General features: G+C 40.0%; 1 protein-coding gene across 1 annotated transcript in view; it reads right to left on the bottom strand.

Moving 5' to 3' along the window:
- Nucleotides 1–17,437, bottom strand: part of rims4 (regulating synaptic membrane exocytosis 4) — a 65,607-nt gene that overhangs the window by 37,045 nt on the left and 11,125 nt on the right. The window lies entirely within an intron of this gene.

Below are 17,437 nucleotides of genomic sequence, written 5' to 3'. Positions count from 1 at the left end.
TTTATAATGAAGTGCTCTAGCAGGAGGTCTTTGACCTTGTTTTTAGGACAGGACAGGAAAGTTGTTTTCCTTTAATGGTGAGGACAAGCACACAGGCACAAACACACGAGCACAAGTCTGAAACAGAATTGGGACCATATGACGGGGTCTTTTATTGTAAAATGGTCATACAATCCCTTTCATAAAGAAGCTTAGTGTGTTTTATTGTGACTTTTCTGACCGAATAAATACTAAAATTCATCAAATGAGTGGATTCAATTTAAAATCAATCAAATAAAATACATATATTTTCCCCTCCTCCACATCCAGAAGCATTTGTGTTCCTGTGTTACAGCCACAGATCACATCCAGACTGTTACACTCTTTCTTTCTCCACAGACAGTATAAATCACCTCAGTGGAAAGATGCTTTGGGAAGCCTGACACACACACACAAGCACAGTGCCACGAAGTTAGTTCTGCGGTTATTAAAGAACGACCTAGAACGGTGCTATTTCCATCGTTCATGTGGGACGGGACGTTGGCAGATTTGGGTTAGTGCTTCTGCTTCCTGGCTGGTTCCATATGATCAGTTATCTCCTGTGTTAGTCCATGAGCCGGCGCAGCAGTGTCGTACATCAACACTACATACATGTCACTACAGCCCAGCACAAAGGTCAAAATAACCATAATTTAATCAGTGAAGTTAGAGAAGTACTATTGCTATTACAGGAAATCCTCTAAGATCTCTTCAGTCTGATGCTCAGCGCTCTCCAGTGGTTTGTGACATATTTGATGGGGGTGTCATTGTTTTTGGTGTACCCGCTTTCCCCTCAGACTGTTTCACATCGGCTTCCTCTATTTCCTTTTTTCCTAGGATGACTTTGGCTCCAGAGAACAGTTGTGGATTTGTTTCTTTCTATCAAAAGGAAATATAGACACACAAAACTAGTTGACAGTAGTGGCTGACAGAAAATACAGGACAAAAAAAAGTCCCTTAAACCAGGATCGCTGTGATTTAATGCCATGACCCTTATACCACTATGGCACGAGGAGCCCCCTGGAATAAGTCACTGATCGCAGCCGCATCCCTTATTGCCCTTAATCCCAGTGTGTCTTGCAGCAGACTGTGGGCTTATAGAAATTGGTGTCTGAGCCTCTTCTCTGTGGGATTTGAACCTGGTGTGAAAGCCTTTTGATTCTGGGAGGGTTGTCACTAAAACCTGATGTTAAAAATTGTTTTCTATCTGAAATATTTTCTTCATTCAATCTAATCTGCAGCTGCAGGGAATAAACTGTTAAGAGGCGAATTACCATCGACGTGAAGTTGATTATTTAATTTAGGTTCAGGAGCAGGGCCACGCCTCAACCACCCCTCTAATCACCTGGCAAGCTACTCTGGTCAACCCCTTCCGGCCCTGTTTGTCTCAGTTTTCTTTCCCTTCCCTTCATCCCTACACTATCCCTCCCTCTGCTCATTCCTACCCACATATCTTCATCCTCTCTCCCCTCCTCCCCTATTCCCCTCCTCCCTTCCTATTCAGTCGGTGTATAGCTCTTCCACATCTCATTCTAGGTAGTGTCTGAGGGCCTGTAAGCAGCTCAGTGGAAACACACTTGAGACACTGAGTCTCCCTCTGCCCAGCCTTCAGCATCCAACATCAATTAATCTATCCCTAACATAAAAACCTCAGGAATACCCACTAAACCTTTAAATCCAATATTGTTGTGGCGTCGTCCTAGCTAGTGAAAACAAGGTTGCACGAGGTTGCAACAAAGTGAAACGTTCCATTTTCACTTCAGCGTGACTCTGGTAGCCCGAATGGCTTGAACCAACAGAGGCCTAAATTGATGCAAGCCAGACTTGTAGTATGTAGTATGTAATGTACCACATTTCAACTGGCTCAAACAATCCAAATCAGGCAGCCAAATATGGGCAAGAAAAATATGGTCCTCAACTGCATTTGTCCCAACTAACTCACCAAGCTACCTGGGATAGCATTAACCTAATGTTACGTGCATATACGTATTCATGTAGTACACAGTTACAGTTTTCAAACATTTACCTGATGCTGTCATTCAGTGTGGTTTTACAATGAGCTCTAGAGAGACATAAGCCCAAAACTGCGCTGGGATTACAAGCAACAGAAATTGGGTCAGAATGCACTTTTAATGTTGATGAGACCCGGTGAACAACCTGACGAGCCACATAAAAACATTTGTAGTTGTAAAACACACTTCCTAATCCTAATCTTGCCCTGCGCCTGGATTTACAAGCATCCAAATCTGCTTTACTCCCAATGTTCACTATTGTGGTAAGAACAGTCACAAGTCCTGCTCGTCTTTGCCAGCATCTAATCAAACATTTAAAGGCCACACAGGAGGTCCCAGACTTTTTGGAAAACATTAGCGTTTTCTGTAAAAGCCTGTAATTGATCAGAAAACCTTCAAAAGCCAAACATATTTGTGTTTGCTGCTTGGACCCAAGTGAAGGTAGGCTTCAGACTGTGCCACCAGCTTCAAAAAGCTCACTATGGAAGATCCCACTGGAAGTTAAATTACTGCATCTAACAGAATGACATGCTTCACAGACTGTAGACAGTGGAAGTCTGTGCAATTACTACACCAACGCTCAGACATGTCAAGTTTCTTTGACTGCTAAAAAAACAAGTTTGTCTCCAGACAGTGCTTTCACTCTAGGCAGAGTCTGCCATAAGAGTAAACAAAGAACAATTGTATTAATTAATGATGATAATATTGCACTTTATTTGTACAGTACCTTTCATACAATAACAAGTAAACAAAGTAAAAAGTAAGACTTAATAAAACTGATTTACAAATAGGTTACACCAAACTATTTAGAGAGCTTAAGATCAACAGGAAAAGGGTGTGTGTGTGTGAGAGAGAGAGAGAGAGAGAGAGAGAGAGAGAGAGAGAGAGAGAGAGAGGAGACACCATGCAGCCACAAAGGCCATGGGCTGGCATCGAACCTCGGCCGCTGTGGCAAGGACTGATCCTTGGAACATGGTTGCATGATCCACCAGGCGAGCCAGTTTTCTGATTCTTAAGAAGTCCACAAATCCTAAACTACCCCCACTGAACTTTTTATTTTTACTTGAGTGCAAACTCTACGTGTGAAATCATACACTGTATAGTGCTCACAAAACAGTGGAGAAAAAAAAGATATAGTGTCGATGGTATTTTCACGACTTTATGATAAGGATCCCTCAATGCAATATTCTATAACATAATGCATGTTATAGAAGCACAAATTACTGCTGTAATGACACAAAATTATATTTATTGACAAGTGTCCAAAATCTCAATTTACTGCTCACAACTGAGTAAACTACTGGTGTTTATCTTACAGAGAGTAATGAGAGACTGGACGAGGAAGTCATTTCGGGCATAACTTGTGTCACCAGCAGTGACACAGACAGGGTTGCCATGGATGTGGATGCTGTTACTACGGGGAACACGATGGAATACTCTAAGAGCCTTTTAACACACAGAGGCATGTTATTTTCTACATTAGTTTGTGTGTGTGTGTGTGTGTGTGTGTGTGTGTGTGTGTGTGTGTGTGACCCACTGTCGTCTCCTGTCACCGGTGGAGTATTGAGGAGGAGCAGAGTTACATAACTAATACAGCAGATGGATAATGGCTGGAGACACATCGACCTCTCTGCTTCTCAGCAACCCTTTCATGGCGCTGATGGGATATTATCTCAGTTCAATTCAATCCAATTCAACATGCTTATCTGCAGCATAGTGAAAGGCAATCTTCCCAGGCAATCAAGATAAAAGATTAAAATTTAGAAGATTGACATTTTTTCTTATTTACAACATTTCTACACTGATTGTCTCAAACACTTCTTTCTACATAACATTAGGCCTGTGATACTTTCTCTTTTTCTCTGTCCGTCTGCATTTTTCTATTTCTGTGCTTCAAGCTGAAGTCAGCAATATTATTCGGTCTGCCAGTCGGTAAGTCCCAAAAATGTCAGAAAACTTAACTGCACATGTACAGTACCATTTTATGACACAGGTAAGAAGACTGTGCTGAAACTGCAGCAGTTTGTTTGGTTTTAAAGTCCAAATGAAATGAAAAATGCCTTTTTATTATTTTATTTTGCAAGAAAATGAACAGAAAAAAAAAATCTCGTATTTTTATATATCGAAATCCAAACATTTTGTTTTCCAAAAACATTTCCAAATGCTTTAACATTTTCTCATCCAAGATGGCTAACCGGTAGAATCTAATCATCAAACATACCTGTTTTTATTGCATTTACATTGCAGCAGATTTGTACTTTCTTGCACACCTTTTTCTTTCTGTCTTGATATTTCAGTCGATGTGTCTCTGACTGATGATTTCTCTTCTACCTTTTTCTCACATCAGAATTCTGTCTCAGACTCCTTTATTGCATCATGTCTGCTAAGAGACTGAATAGGCCTTTATTTTTAATTATGATCAGATGAGAAACACAATCTAATAAAATGCTTTTTAACTCAAGATCCAACTATATATATACACAAGCATACACCAAAATATGAGGTCAAAAGAAAGAAACGCTATGCTTAATATGCTTAGAGCTTATTAAATTTGTGAATTTAAAGCTGTTATGAGGAGAATTTCTTTTGTCGCACCTTAGAAATTAATCCGATAACACAAGTTTTTCTTTGTAGAAAAATGTGTTGCTTTCATAGTGAGCAGCCCACACCAGCTACAGGTAATGACCCCGAAACACAAATGTTTATGGGCGGAAGGAGACAGATGTTCGGACAGCTAGCATCTGCTTTGAAAGCCGTACCACTTTTTCCCTCTGTGACCAGCTGTTGTTGTTTATTTGTTTCCAGATGTTTGGGATCTTAAGTCTGGTCCAGTCATTTAAAAACCGGTAGCTCAGTGTGTCAGAGGAATAGCAAAGTGTGCCTCTGTCCACTCTGTCAACCTGATTTCTCCCCTTTCTGTCAAACAACTCTAGCCCACGTCAGCTACTCCTCCCAGTGTCCTATAAAGGTCAAACATCTGCAATGAATAATTTCACTACAACTGCAGCTAAAATGTGAACATGTTTTATGTTTTTAATGTCTTCAATTGTGTTTAAATATGAGCAAGTGCTTCTCTCCCAATCTGTTCCCAAAAAAAAAAAGAATAAAAGTAAAATCCCACTCCACTCTAAAATAGGCTACTGTGTTTGTGGCGAATGTATTCACAGCGTGTGATGTGGAGCACCCACTGTGATGTAGCACAAAAAGTGTCTGATGTGACTCACAAAAGTTGTGATGTAGCAATCAGAGAGCCAGGACTCATTAGTTTGTCTCCCAGCAGAGAGATATTAATGAAAGCAGAACAGACACAAAAATAGCTGCTCCCCATTCAGCCAACTTATCTGGCCAACACACTGACTGACAGACAGACAGACAGACAGATTGATAAAGGTGGGTCATACCTTGTGACCTAAATGACTCAAAACACAGCAATATTGGTCTAATATATTGTAACACTATGAAGACAAGAGACTTTCAAGCAGCTTTTAAACCCCCAAACCAGGATCCTTAACACTATAACTCACTCATTTAAAACAGAACGCTTCCCCACCATTGACACCATATCCCGTCAATCTGCGTTTTGCTATAGAGACTGACAACTTCAAAATAAAACTCGGGTAGGGAAAGCATTAAGTGTAAATGTAAATGTTAAGTGTACATGTAAATGTGCGTTGCGTAAACCTTACAGAACATTCTCTTTGCTATAACAGCCAACCGACAGGTAGTGAATGTTGAAAACAAGGACATTTTAGTCTTTTAGAAATATTTGTCAGGACCTGGGACAACCTACTTGAAACTGCGACAATGCCGGACAAACTTTCAATTCTAAATTGAATTATTCAGACTTTTCCCAGTGGGCTTGTGTCTCTGATTCAAGTTATCCCTGTCAAAAAATAGTATATATCATACAATGCGTCAGCAATTTTTAGTCTTTCCTTTCCTTGCTTTTTCACACAGGCTTTTCTTTTTCAATGCTCATTATAACATGCTTCACTTACACAATTCTTCAGCTTTGGTAGTCTCACATAGCCAGATCTCCACACCAGCACTGGAGAAAGGTCTGGCTGAACCCATTATTATCCTGCTATAGAGGAAAAAAGAAATGTGGTCGGAAGATATTGGAAGGGGAGGACTTAATAGTTGGCAAATGGTGGGCTTATACCCACAGCCTACTTCCTTCCTACTTTCCTTTATCTCAATTTCGTTTCTTGTTAGTTCGTTAGTGAAGCCTGACTTCTCTGCTCAGATGTTACTAATGAAATCTACAGACGGTAGAAAAAAATCCAATAAACCCTTAACTCTGCTGACCATAAACAGATCCTGATTTATTTGGTGTCTGGACTACTTAAGCAATCAATGACATTTGCATCAATCAACTCATGACTCGCACATCTTAGTCACATTAACTAGGCACAGAGATGGTCCAATAACATCCTCCCTGAGAGGGACTTGCTGAGAGGAGGAAAGACAAAGAGGTACGAAACAGAGTGTGAGAAAGATGTGCGGATTGAGATGCTGAATGACAAAAACATCAACTGCGTTCTTTACCAACTTGTTTCTCTACAGATGTGGAGAACATGATTATTTCCATATTAAATCCACCTCAACAACCCCTACCCCAGCAGACATTTGGCGTAAGATTGTTTCTAAACCTCTTAACAGCTCTGCAAATACATCCACTTCTAGCACAGTGGGGGGTGGTTACATAGTGGGAATGAAACGACTCCTAACCCTATCAGTGTGAGAGCAGCACTCTATACAATGAACTGTTGTATCATACAGGCTCCCTACTTTCTCCTCATGATGCCTTTTCTCTTGAAACCCTTTCTAAAGTTTCCAAACTCTCAACTTCACACACATCTGAGGCTCTATTTGCCTCCCATGCCATGCTGAGAGCTTGTGACGTATCCCTTCGCCCACCCACCCTCCTGTAGCTCCACACTGAGTCTTTCACAAAAGCTAATGAAGACAGTCCTGAAGTAGGAAAAAAAAAAGGCCTAATGGCCTAATTTCACCCATCTTTGGGAGAAAAAGTAGACATCTAAAAATGTTTCACAGGGTGAGGTACAGAATACTTTGTTCCTCTTCCTTAATATTACTGTACACATGCTTGCATTTCCCGTGCTTCTATCTATTAGCTCTGCAGAAATTTTTAACATTTCTTATGTGTCATTTCTCCAAGCAGCAAGTTATCTCTCCATTCATTGTATCATCATTGGCTAAAACTTTCTATCCATCCTACACTGTGCTGGGAAAGGGCCAGGCAACGCTGCACAACCAAACCTCCATGGATGAATAAATGGTTAAATAAAATAAAATGGATGTACCGCAATATCCAGTGAGTGAAATTGCTCTGTCACCATCAGCCCATTCATTACAGAAAGAGAGAAAATCTGGCATAAGGTTGTCAGAGCAAGACAGAGGAGAAAGAGGATCCTGGGAGGCAATGAAAGAGTTGCATTTATTTGAAAAATGACTTTCCCGTAGAGGTGCTACAGCCGATGACGAGTGATGACTAAGGCTGGAGATGAATAAGAAACTGCTTTTTGAAACCTCTTGGCACCACAAACGACAGGCAAAGCAGAACGTTGCGGGCCGGAAGACAGAGTCAGAGCTAATTACTTTATTGGTAGATAAGCATTTTTTAACCTTTCTCCAAATGAAGGGTTTTGCTGAGTATACTATGCTATATTTGAACACCTGGGCGCTACTGTAACAATCAGAGTTGGCAGCGGGAAGCCGTGGTTTAAATGCCTTGCTCAAGGACACATCAAGTTATATTTTTCGATCTGGTTTTAATGCTCAATGCTGAAATGGAACGTGTGTATGCCCAAAATCACGCGAGAATCCATTTTACCAGGCTTCATATGCGTTTGTGGTCGGAACAGTGGCCTCAGACCAATCAGCATCATTTGAGGGAGTACTCAAGGCAGCTATAGGGATGGGCTTAAGGTTTGATGCAACGAGAAGACACTGTTCATTAACCAACAATGCTGGTTCGCATAGAGGTTTATATAGATGCTGCTAGCATCAGTTATCAGAGCTGGAGAGCCTATTTCTTTATTGAAGTTAGAGCAAAGAAAGGGCTTTTCTTGATGGAAAAGATGTTTTTCGCTCTTCTCTCGACTGACTTTGGTAAAAGTTTGACTACGCTATATGGTTTGTTGATCTGAATGGTTCATAGACGGTGATAGAAAGATGGTTCCTTCAATCATCTTTTACAAACTGTTTCCAACTACGACTCAGTAGGTTAGTTTGCCTAATTCAGAAAGGTAATTCAGGTTTATGTACCAAGACTCTCTGTACCTGCCTTATACAGATTTATTAGTACTGACTGATGATAAGTAGTTACTGTATCTATACTGTTATGTCATCAGCTACACGTTGTACACTGTAGTGGCATATTATAATCATCAGTGACAAGAGTTAATACAATAAGAATCAGTATGCTGGTGAGAGGTGTATGAGTAGCATACCAAAAACAGGCAGTGACATATTGCTCAGCATCGACTACTAGAACAAGAGTGGCACACCTCCGCCACATAACAGTTTACAATGTTACAAACATTGTATGTTTGTGTTAAATAATCTAGGTTTATCTGTGTGTATTTGTGCATGTATGGATTGCCATCACTTGATAATGTTTTCCTCCTTCCTGCCACAGAAAATTCCCCAGGCAAATTGGAGTGGATGTCTTCCATCGTCTCCACTCAGGGTAAATGGAGTTTCATGGAGACCTGTGGGAGACTTATTGATCAGACATGCAGCTGCCAATACTCTAGTTAGACCTTTGCATTGATTACACATTTCTGTCATAAAAATCCTCATTCATCATAGGTTCATTAATGACCGCTTAACCGGCTGCACTGAGATTGACCTGCTGTAGTTTAAACTCACACATGAATGGCACTTAAGACTGGTCTATGGACACAACATTTTTTCATCTGTGAAGGTTATGACTCTTAAATTATACACGACATACATTTGCCTCAATAAAACGTTAAATAAATGCAGAGGAATTAAAATGTCAAACTGGAAGTTCTGGATTACATCTATTAGGATCAGCATAATCTGATTAGAAAATTCTGCGCTAGCAGCAAGGCTGTACAGCAGCACTTGCACAATGACTGGGGATGGAAATAGATTGGACTTTATCGATAACAATTCCATCATGGATTCTGACGATTCTTCATCAATTCCTTTATTGATTCCTGATCAATTTTCTGTATGAAGACCTCCACAGGTTTTCAGTAGTTTGAGTTTCTTTGTGAAATTAAGCCACACTAGACTGTTTCTTCCTCTCCACCATGACTTCTTCTTGTTGTTTCCAGTTTTCAGCAGTGTGGACACTTGATGCGACTTTAATGTCACTGTTTTGCAATTGTCAGAAAAACAGACTGCCACTGATTAAAGAAATTGATAAGCCACGAGTCGTACAATTCAGTGGATCAGACAATTTTGACCAAGTATGGTGTGTTAGTAAAAATTATTTATTATTTTTCAATTGATGTTGAGGGTGACATGCTGAATGTCATGACCAGTCATCCAATAGTTGCTGAGAGATTTCATTCAAAACCACATATTTCCACCTTGGTTGGCACTAGAGGAATATTCAGGAGTTACCAAAGTTGTTAGAATATATAGTCTAGAGAATTTCTTCTGTACCCAATATTGTGCCAGTCCATCATATATGTACATGATGACACATTGCACTGGATAGGTGAGAACTTTGACCTGCTGGTGGCACTAGCTGAAAAGGCAGAAGATCACCAAATGTGGTAGGACCCTCTGAGCACAATGAATATCTGCACTTAACACGGCAATCTTTCCAATAGTCCACAGAGATATTTCAGCCTGGATCAAAGTTGTTGAATGACTCATAAACCAGCAAAACAAACCATATGTTTTAATCATATAAACTATAAAAACACAATACAAAGTAAAGAATGTGCTGCCAGAGACTCAGATAGGACCACATACGTTTACCGATGTTGTTGCAATTCTTGCTGACCCCCAATGGAGGTCGATAAAGGCAATAATTTACTTAATGTGCTTTTAATCTACTGAAGTCACTCTGTATTAGGTCAGCTAAACACTTACAGGGTAAAATATAAATGTAACCACAGGTTGTGAGCCAGCCATGAATTTGTAACACTGTGAGGACATTGGCTGAACCTCAGTCAGCCATCTCCATCCCTCCCTGAAACCTCCTTGGGGATGTGTTCAGTGCGGTGGCAGCAGGGAGGATCTGAGGATGCTGACGTCAGGATGTTTATACATTATTTACTCACACAGGCTAAAATATCTCCAGTGAATATCATTTCCATACAAACTAGTGCTTCTTATTGCGTCGATTTAAATACACCGGGAGAGTGTGGTCTAATGTGTGTTCATAGAACAAAGTTTGATACATTTGGCCAAAGGGCGGTTATACCCTGATAGAGTGACGAGAGACAGAGAGAAGAAAGAGAAAAAAGAGGGAGGGAAAAAATCTGTCAAGACACAAAAGAAGAAGAGACAGAATTAAAAATAACGAGAGTGTGAGCGACAGGAACATGGGGAGAAAGAAGAGATAAAGCCAGACAGAGATAAAATGAGAGGCTGACAGCATCATTGAAGAGTGATAATAAAAGAGAGGAAAAAAGAAAGATCACATATTTCTGTTCCTCCAAACATTAAGGACTGTGTCGCTGAAGCAATACAAAAAAAACTGATGAACTATTTTACAGAAAATTAAAACACTGATGTTTATCTTCATTGTTAGACAGACAAGGCCAATTAAATTAACTGCGTTCTTCCGCAACTTGATAAAAGCCAAATAAGTCTTAAATGGGTTGTTTATTACAAAGAAATGTGGTAAAGAGAAGTCACATCACACTCAGCATTTAGCTGAATTCTCAACCAGAAATGATCTCAATAAATATTATCACACAATGAGATTGAGGCACAAAGTAGTTTGAAGCAGCAAAATATTTTCTATCTTTAGTTTAGATTATTTGGGTAATCACGGTGTTCTTTATTTAATGAAATCCAAACTGAAGAATGGAGTAATGCTCATATTAATATTGTATTATAAAAATCAATTTCTTCATCTTTCCATCGTTTATGATTATATTTTATGCATTTCTTCAATTGCAGGGACCATTAGTCATTTTTGGTTTTAAAAAGTCCCTTACTTCGCCATGAGAGCACGACGTCAGAGATGATAGAGGACAACCCTAACCGTAGCATGCTAATAATCACCGCAAAACAGTGCAAAAGTACTGAGGCTGATGGGAATGTCACTAGTTTTGCAGGAATAAAATGAAATCATATAGACAAAGAAATCATCCTGAAGGACATGGTGGTTCTAGAAGAAAGTTCAGCGGATGAAGGTTAGTAGGTTTCATCCTCTGGGGAACACAAGTGTCTGTACACAGTTTCATAGCCATTCATTTAATAGATATTGAGATATTTCCGTCACCGACAGTACGACCAAATGAAACTGAATCAGAAATACGCATTAAGTGTAGTTTTTCAGTTGTTGGCAGGCAGCTTGGGGAGAGCCACACTAACAGTTTCCCTTCTGCTTTCAGTCTTCATGCTAAACACGTAGGAGAGCACATAAAAGTCCAGATATATTGAAGAGTTGTCCTATCCCACTAACGCTTGATACGTTCTGTAAATCAGCCCAACAAATGGAGAAGTTTCAGAGACTTGACCTTCGTAACATACTGAAAGGATCTTGATGAAATCCATTTAATTGAATACAGAACCCAATCTTTTGGCTTTTGTGTCCTCATTTTTCCTCTTCTACGTGGGAGCAATGACTGGACAGTTTTACCGTGTTGCTGCAGGAAGAACAAATCACTTTAAGGGGGACCAATTCTGTTGGTGCTTCCAGTGAAATAAATTTAACATGATTTTGGCAGGATCTTTGACCAGGAACACACGCACACACACACGAAAAGCACTTGTGTTAGCACTTATTCACTCACACACAACAGAGTCCTATATCCTCTATTATAGCTGGCACTGTGGCGATTTCTTCCAGCCAAGGTCTGTATCGAGACGGCCGGAGTACCTGGTCCAAAATGGAAGAAGAGGCTCCAACAAGGACTTTTTTAAATGAGGAAAATGTCTGAGCAAGGATTTTTGGAAATGAAAAAGACTACTCTGAAGACTCAACTATAACAAAGACGAAATTAGAAAAGGGCTCCAAAAGAGCTCATGAAGCCAAAAACTGAAATGGCTTTGCACTGAGACTAGAGGCCATTTAAGGACACCTTCTATAGAATATTTAATACTTAACACAAACCAAACCTTAAAAGCACATTTTCTTTTTCACAAGCTTCCATCACTGAAGTTCTTTTCAAAGTTCAGTAAATTGAGCCACCTTATCCAGCCTCACTCTGAGTGCTTTATACACTCTGACGGCCTAACAGCTGTTATGGTCTAAAATTTTTATTGTAACAGATGACAACATGTCGTGTTGCTTTTGTTAATTCACTATGTGCTCCGCTGGAAGAGTCCCTCTAATATGATTCCCCACATTTGAAAAACAGGACACACTCACACATGAATAATGGCTCGTAGTTAGAGATCAGAATCAGAAAATACTTTGTTGGGTTAACATGAGGGTCACAAGATGCCAACACTAAATAAAAGTCAGTCTGAGAGTTATCTGAAACATTTTGCAAAATAAATAGTAACTTTTAGAAGAAATTAGGTTGCACATTTCCTTCATTAAGTCCTCCACATTAAACAAAATAATACGCTGATTGTTCATACCCTCAAAAACGACTCTTCATCCATTTTATGATTTGACAATGCTACGATTATTGCATAGGTGAGATTTAGGCACAAAAACAACTTGATAAGGTTCAAGGAAAGATTGCGTATCGGGTTAAAAGGATTTCTTAATTAGGGTTAGGGGTGCTTCATCATGGTGGCATTAACAACCACTTTAAGGTAAGAGAATAACATCTGTCATGGTTAAAGAAACTTTTTGTTGACTAACAGACAGTCCCATGATATGTTGACCCATCCACCCACCTGAACCTCCTCCCTGCACTGACCTTGTGCCTCCATAATAATCAGGCTTTGTCCTTTGTTCCCAACAAACAGGAATCCTAAATCCTATAGCCACTAGAGCGCTTTGTCACTTTAACGAGTGGGCAATTTGCCGTAATATGTCTTGAGAAGAATACAGTTCCAAAACTCTCATCTCATCAAGTCGTTTTATCAATGTGAGTCCTACTTCAGAGTTGAAAAAATGTAAAAGTATTGCAGTGTTAAAGAGATACTCATCATGTTGGATGAAAAAGTGATGTATACATGACTTGAAAATAATACTGATGTCTTGGTAGATTTAAAATATTAGCTAATGGGACTCTACACTTCCAAATTCCTTAAGACTAAACTGTGAAATATTTGAAATATCTATACTGAGCTGAGAGACACTGAGGTGAGACTTTTGGGACAAATAACAAAGTCGGTCAGTGTGTCTTTTAACAGAGTAAGTATGGCAAATTGCATGCTCTAAAACGCCCCCCAAACACTCATAAGCACAGTGAGCAACAAAGAGCATCTTGCCAGATAATGACTGGATGAGGCAGCAGTCAGCTATAAAGTGCTGCATGTGGAGAAAAGTGCATCTTTTAGTGCTCGCCCTTGGGTTCAGTCAGTACAGCTTTATGCCCCGCCATAAAGACGCCTTTACAGCGATTCTGTATGTCTTTACATTAATTTCATTAACATACTGAAGCTACGGGGAATGTTATCTGCAGCTTGCAGGTGTCAATAGAGATTGTATAACTCTATTAAGTGTTGATGCACTTTTCTACATGATATTCACGTCAAGAAATAACACAGAAAATGTAATTTGAGCGACTGTGCACCTTCACATTCAATTATTTTGCAACCGTGCAGCAAAGAAACATCTGATGATTCTGAGGTTCACCAAAAGGTATCAGAAGTGTGAAGTAAGCAAATTATAACGATATTAGATACAATTAGAGTCATCAATAAGACCTGATAATCACATCAGATGATCGCACAAACTTAATTTCATCAAAGCTTTTCTGTATTTACAATTTAATCTCATTAGCAACATGACACCAAAGAGAGGAACATGAGTAGGAATCAGTTTACGTCCGTGTCCCATGTGCTGTTAGGTTCAGGCCACTAAAATAAAAATGTTGGAAAAAAAAACTTTCTCATTTGAGAGTTAGAGGAGAAGATCAATACCACTTTCATAAATGTTAAACAGAAAGCTACAGTCAACAGCCAGTTAGCTTAGCTTAGCTGAGCGTGAAGTCTGGAAACAGCTTGGCTCTGTCCAAAGGAAACAAAATCCCCCCACCAACACCTCTAAAGCTCACTAATTATCATTTGTGAAAGTGTAGAAGTGACAATTAGCTGTATTGTGCCGGACTATTTCTTGGCTCTGAGCAGTTGCCAGGCAACCAGCGGAGAGTCCTGAGCCAACAAATAGTCCGACGAATGAATGTTTTTACACCTTGGTTTTTGTTGGATTATATAAATGTAATATAACGTGTTAATTGTGTGCTTGAGAGTTAATAGTGGATTTTGTTACCTTAGGACAGAGCCAGGCTAGCTGTTTTCCCCTGCTGCCAGTCTTTGTGCTAAGCTAAGTTAACCATCCGCTGGCTTTAGCTTCACACTTAATGCTTCTAACTCTCCCCCAAAAAGCAAATTAGTATAAATCCCAAAGTGTCAAAGGATTCCTTTAAGATTAGAGAAAGATGTTCTGTAATATTGAAAAAGTCAACGTGTCCTGTCTCGTGCGTCAAGTCAGCAACTGCTATGAGCTTCGCTTAGCCTTTGGTTGCAGTAAGCAGTTATAGAATAGAAAACAAGAGAAAGAAAAATAAAATCACAATTTTACAGGAATACATTTCCTACAAAACATATCTGTAAATAAACTGTATATGAGTGGAAATGGAGACTGCTCATACTGGGACACTTGAATCAAACAGAGCCATTGTTAAATGTTCCAGTTGTGCTTCTCCAGCTATGAAAAGTCAAAATGTCTGCTGTGAAAAATGCTTCTTTTTGCCACATTCCCAGAACTCAGCACTAACTTTGGTAACAATGCTATAGTAATCGATAAAAATAATGAGGAACGAAAATAAAACCCAAGATGCTTTAAACCGTAGTTTTCCTTTTGAGTGTAACCCAGAACACGCAGAGAGAGGGAAAAAAGGAGGTCATGGAAGAAGAAAGGAAAGGAGAGAAGAGTGTAAGGAGAGATAAGTAAGAGAGATGAAGATGAGAGAGAGCAAGAGGTGAAGGAGAAGAATAAGAGGTGAGGAGGGGTGAAGACTGAAGAGGAGAGGCACCGTAGGAGAGGCTGAGGAAATGATGACTGACAAGGGGAGAGGAGATATAGAAGAGGCAAAAGTAAAGAGAAAAAGAGCTTATTAGAGAGAGAACAGATGAGGTGGAGGTATACAAAGAGGCAGAGGGAGAAGAGGAGAGTAAAAGGTCAAAGTGAAAGGAAGTTATAAGGAAAAAGGCTTTTTTTTTTACTCCTGTTAAGTAATAATTCCATTTTCTTACTAACAGACACTTGTATCAGAACAATTTACAAGCTACCGGAGGAAGAAGGGAGGATTTAACCTGTCATCAGAGACAATGGGAGGTGGCTGTCAAAGCTCGACGGATCAACACATTCAAATTGCCTCTCAGTGATTTCCTGTCATTGCCACACAAAGCACGGCTGTTAACCGGCTGTGGCATTAAGAATGAAATCACACTCTCATTCATTATGTAATGGTATGTTTGAAGAGGCATCGTAGAGCTCGTCTCATGTGGCTTTGTCTCCACTTGAAGCCCACATGACAACTTGACTTCCTGCTCTCCATCTGGCACAATGCAGCCTGTCAGGACAGTCGGGCATCATTCAGACTTCTTTTCTGTCCTCTGACCATCCTTCATTTTCCGCCTCCTTCCCTCCCTGCATCCTCCTCCATCCACAAATCCTTTCTTCACTCCATCTCTTCCTAATATCGACTGTGCACCTCTATTTGGGTCTGCATTTGTTCTCAGTATCATCGTCACAAGAGAGAAAGGCAAACGGAGAGTGTGAGCAAATTGTAAATTGCAGGAGAAATGGCAATATGTATTGCTGTGATCTTTAATTGGTGGGATATCATGCTGCTGCAACCCAGTCTCACTCCCTCAAGTCATCAAATATTGCAGCTTGGTCAGTGGCGCTGCAGTTGCAGATCTAACTGAACACCGCTCGCGTCTGTATTTAACGATGGGAATGAACAGGCTGTGAAGTGTAGAGGGGAGACTACAGTAGCTGTGAAACTCGTGAAAAATGTGAAAGGCCCTATCTAGAGCCGGTGTTTGGTTTGTCTGGGCTACTGTAGAAACATGGTGGACTATATGGAAGGCAACCTGTGGCGTCAGTGAATGGAAACGGCTCAATATAAGGTAACAGAAACCCAACGATTCTTATATTCAGGCGATTATACACTGTATAACACACTGGACCTTTAAGTAAAGGATCTGAATACTTCCTCCACCACTAGTCAGTTCTGATTGGGTCTGACTGTCTTTGAGTCCATTACAGATTGGATCTCTTTGTTCTTTGATCTCTCTGAAAACTCCAGCCTGGTATAACTTATGTAACATTAACTTAACTAACGTTACTAACTTATTTTAACCCAAACTCTGATCTTTTCCAAAACCTAACCCAGTATTTTTGGTGCCAAAGCCTAACCAACCTTCGACTGTTTCACAACATTAACCACATTCATTATAGTTACCATGATAACAAAAATCACCTGACATTTGCGTGTCAAAATACACAAAGATATTAAGGGCAAAAAACAAGGAGCATGCATTTTTGGAACAACAGGCTTTCAGAGCAGTGGGCTTTTGTTTTCGGGATACGGCTGTCGGATCAATGGGACACTTTCTGGACTATTGGCATTTCAGAATGATGGCCATCTGAATAATGGCTAGCACCCTTCTGGTTTGAATAGGTTTTCCATTAGGTCTTTTTCAGATCGGGCTCAACATTCTTGACATGCAACCAATACAACCAATCTGCAAAAGCACTCCAGCATTCAGCTTCGGCACTTAAGAGTGAAATTCAAACTGTCTCCGACCCAGCAGTGAGCAGGGCAAAGCTGAACTTGCTAACATTCTTTGTTTGGTAAAGATGAGCATACGGTCTGACGTCATATTACAGTATAAACCCTGGGTAATGAAATTGTAATTAATCAAACCGCTCCCCTAACATGTGGTGCTGCTGATGTGCACTGCTGCCTGGTGCCGCTTTTCTACATGCAGGTTGCATTGAAACAACAACCACAGCCATTATTCCAGCATTAGACTACACTACACTGAAGAACACCTTCTATGCTCCCATATTGCTCAGTATAACAAAT

This window comes from Dicentrarchus labrax, unplaced genomic scaffold (assembly GCF_905237075.1).
Source record: "Dicentrarchus labrax unplaced genomic scaffold, dlabrax2021, whole genome shotgun sequence".
Taxonomy (NCBI): Eukaryota; Metazoa; Chordata; class Actinopteri; family Moronidae; genus Dicentrarchus; species Dicentrarchus labrax.
Note: the sequence above shows the minus strand (reverse complement) of the source record. Positions and strands in the feature narration are given on the sequence as shown.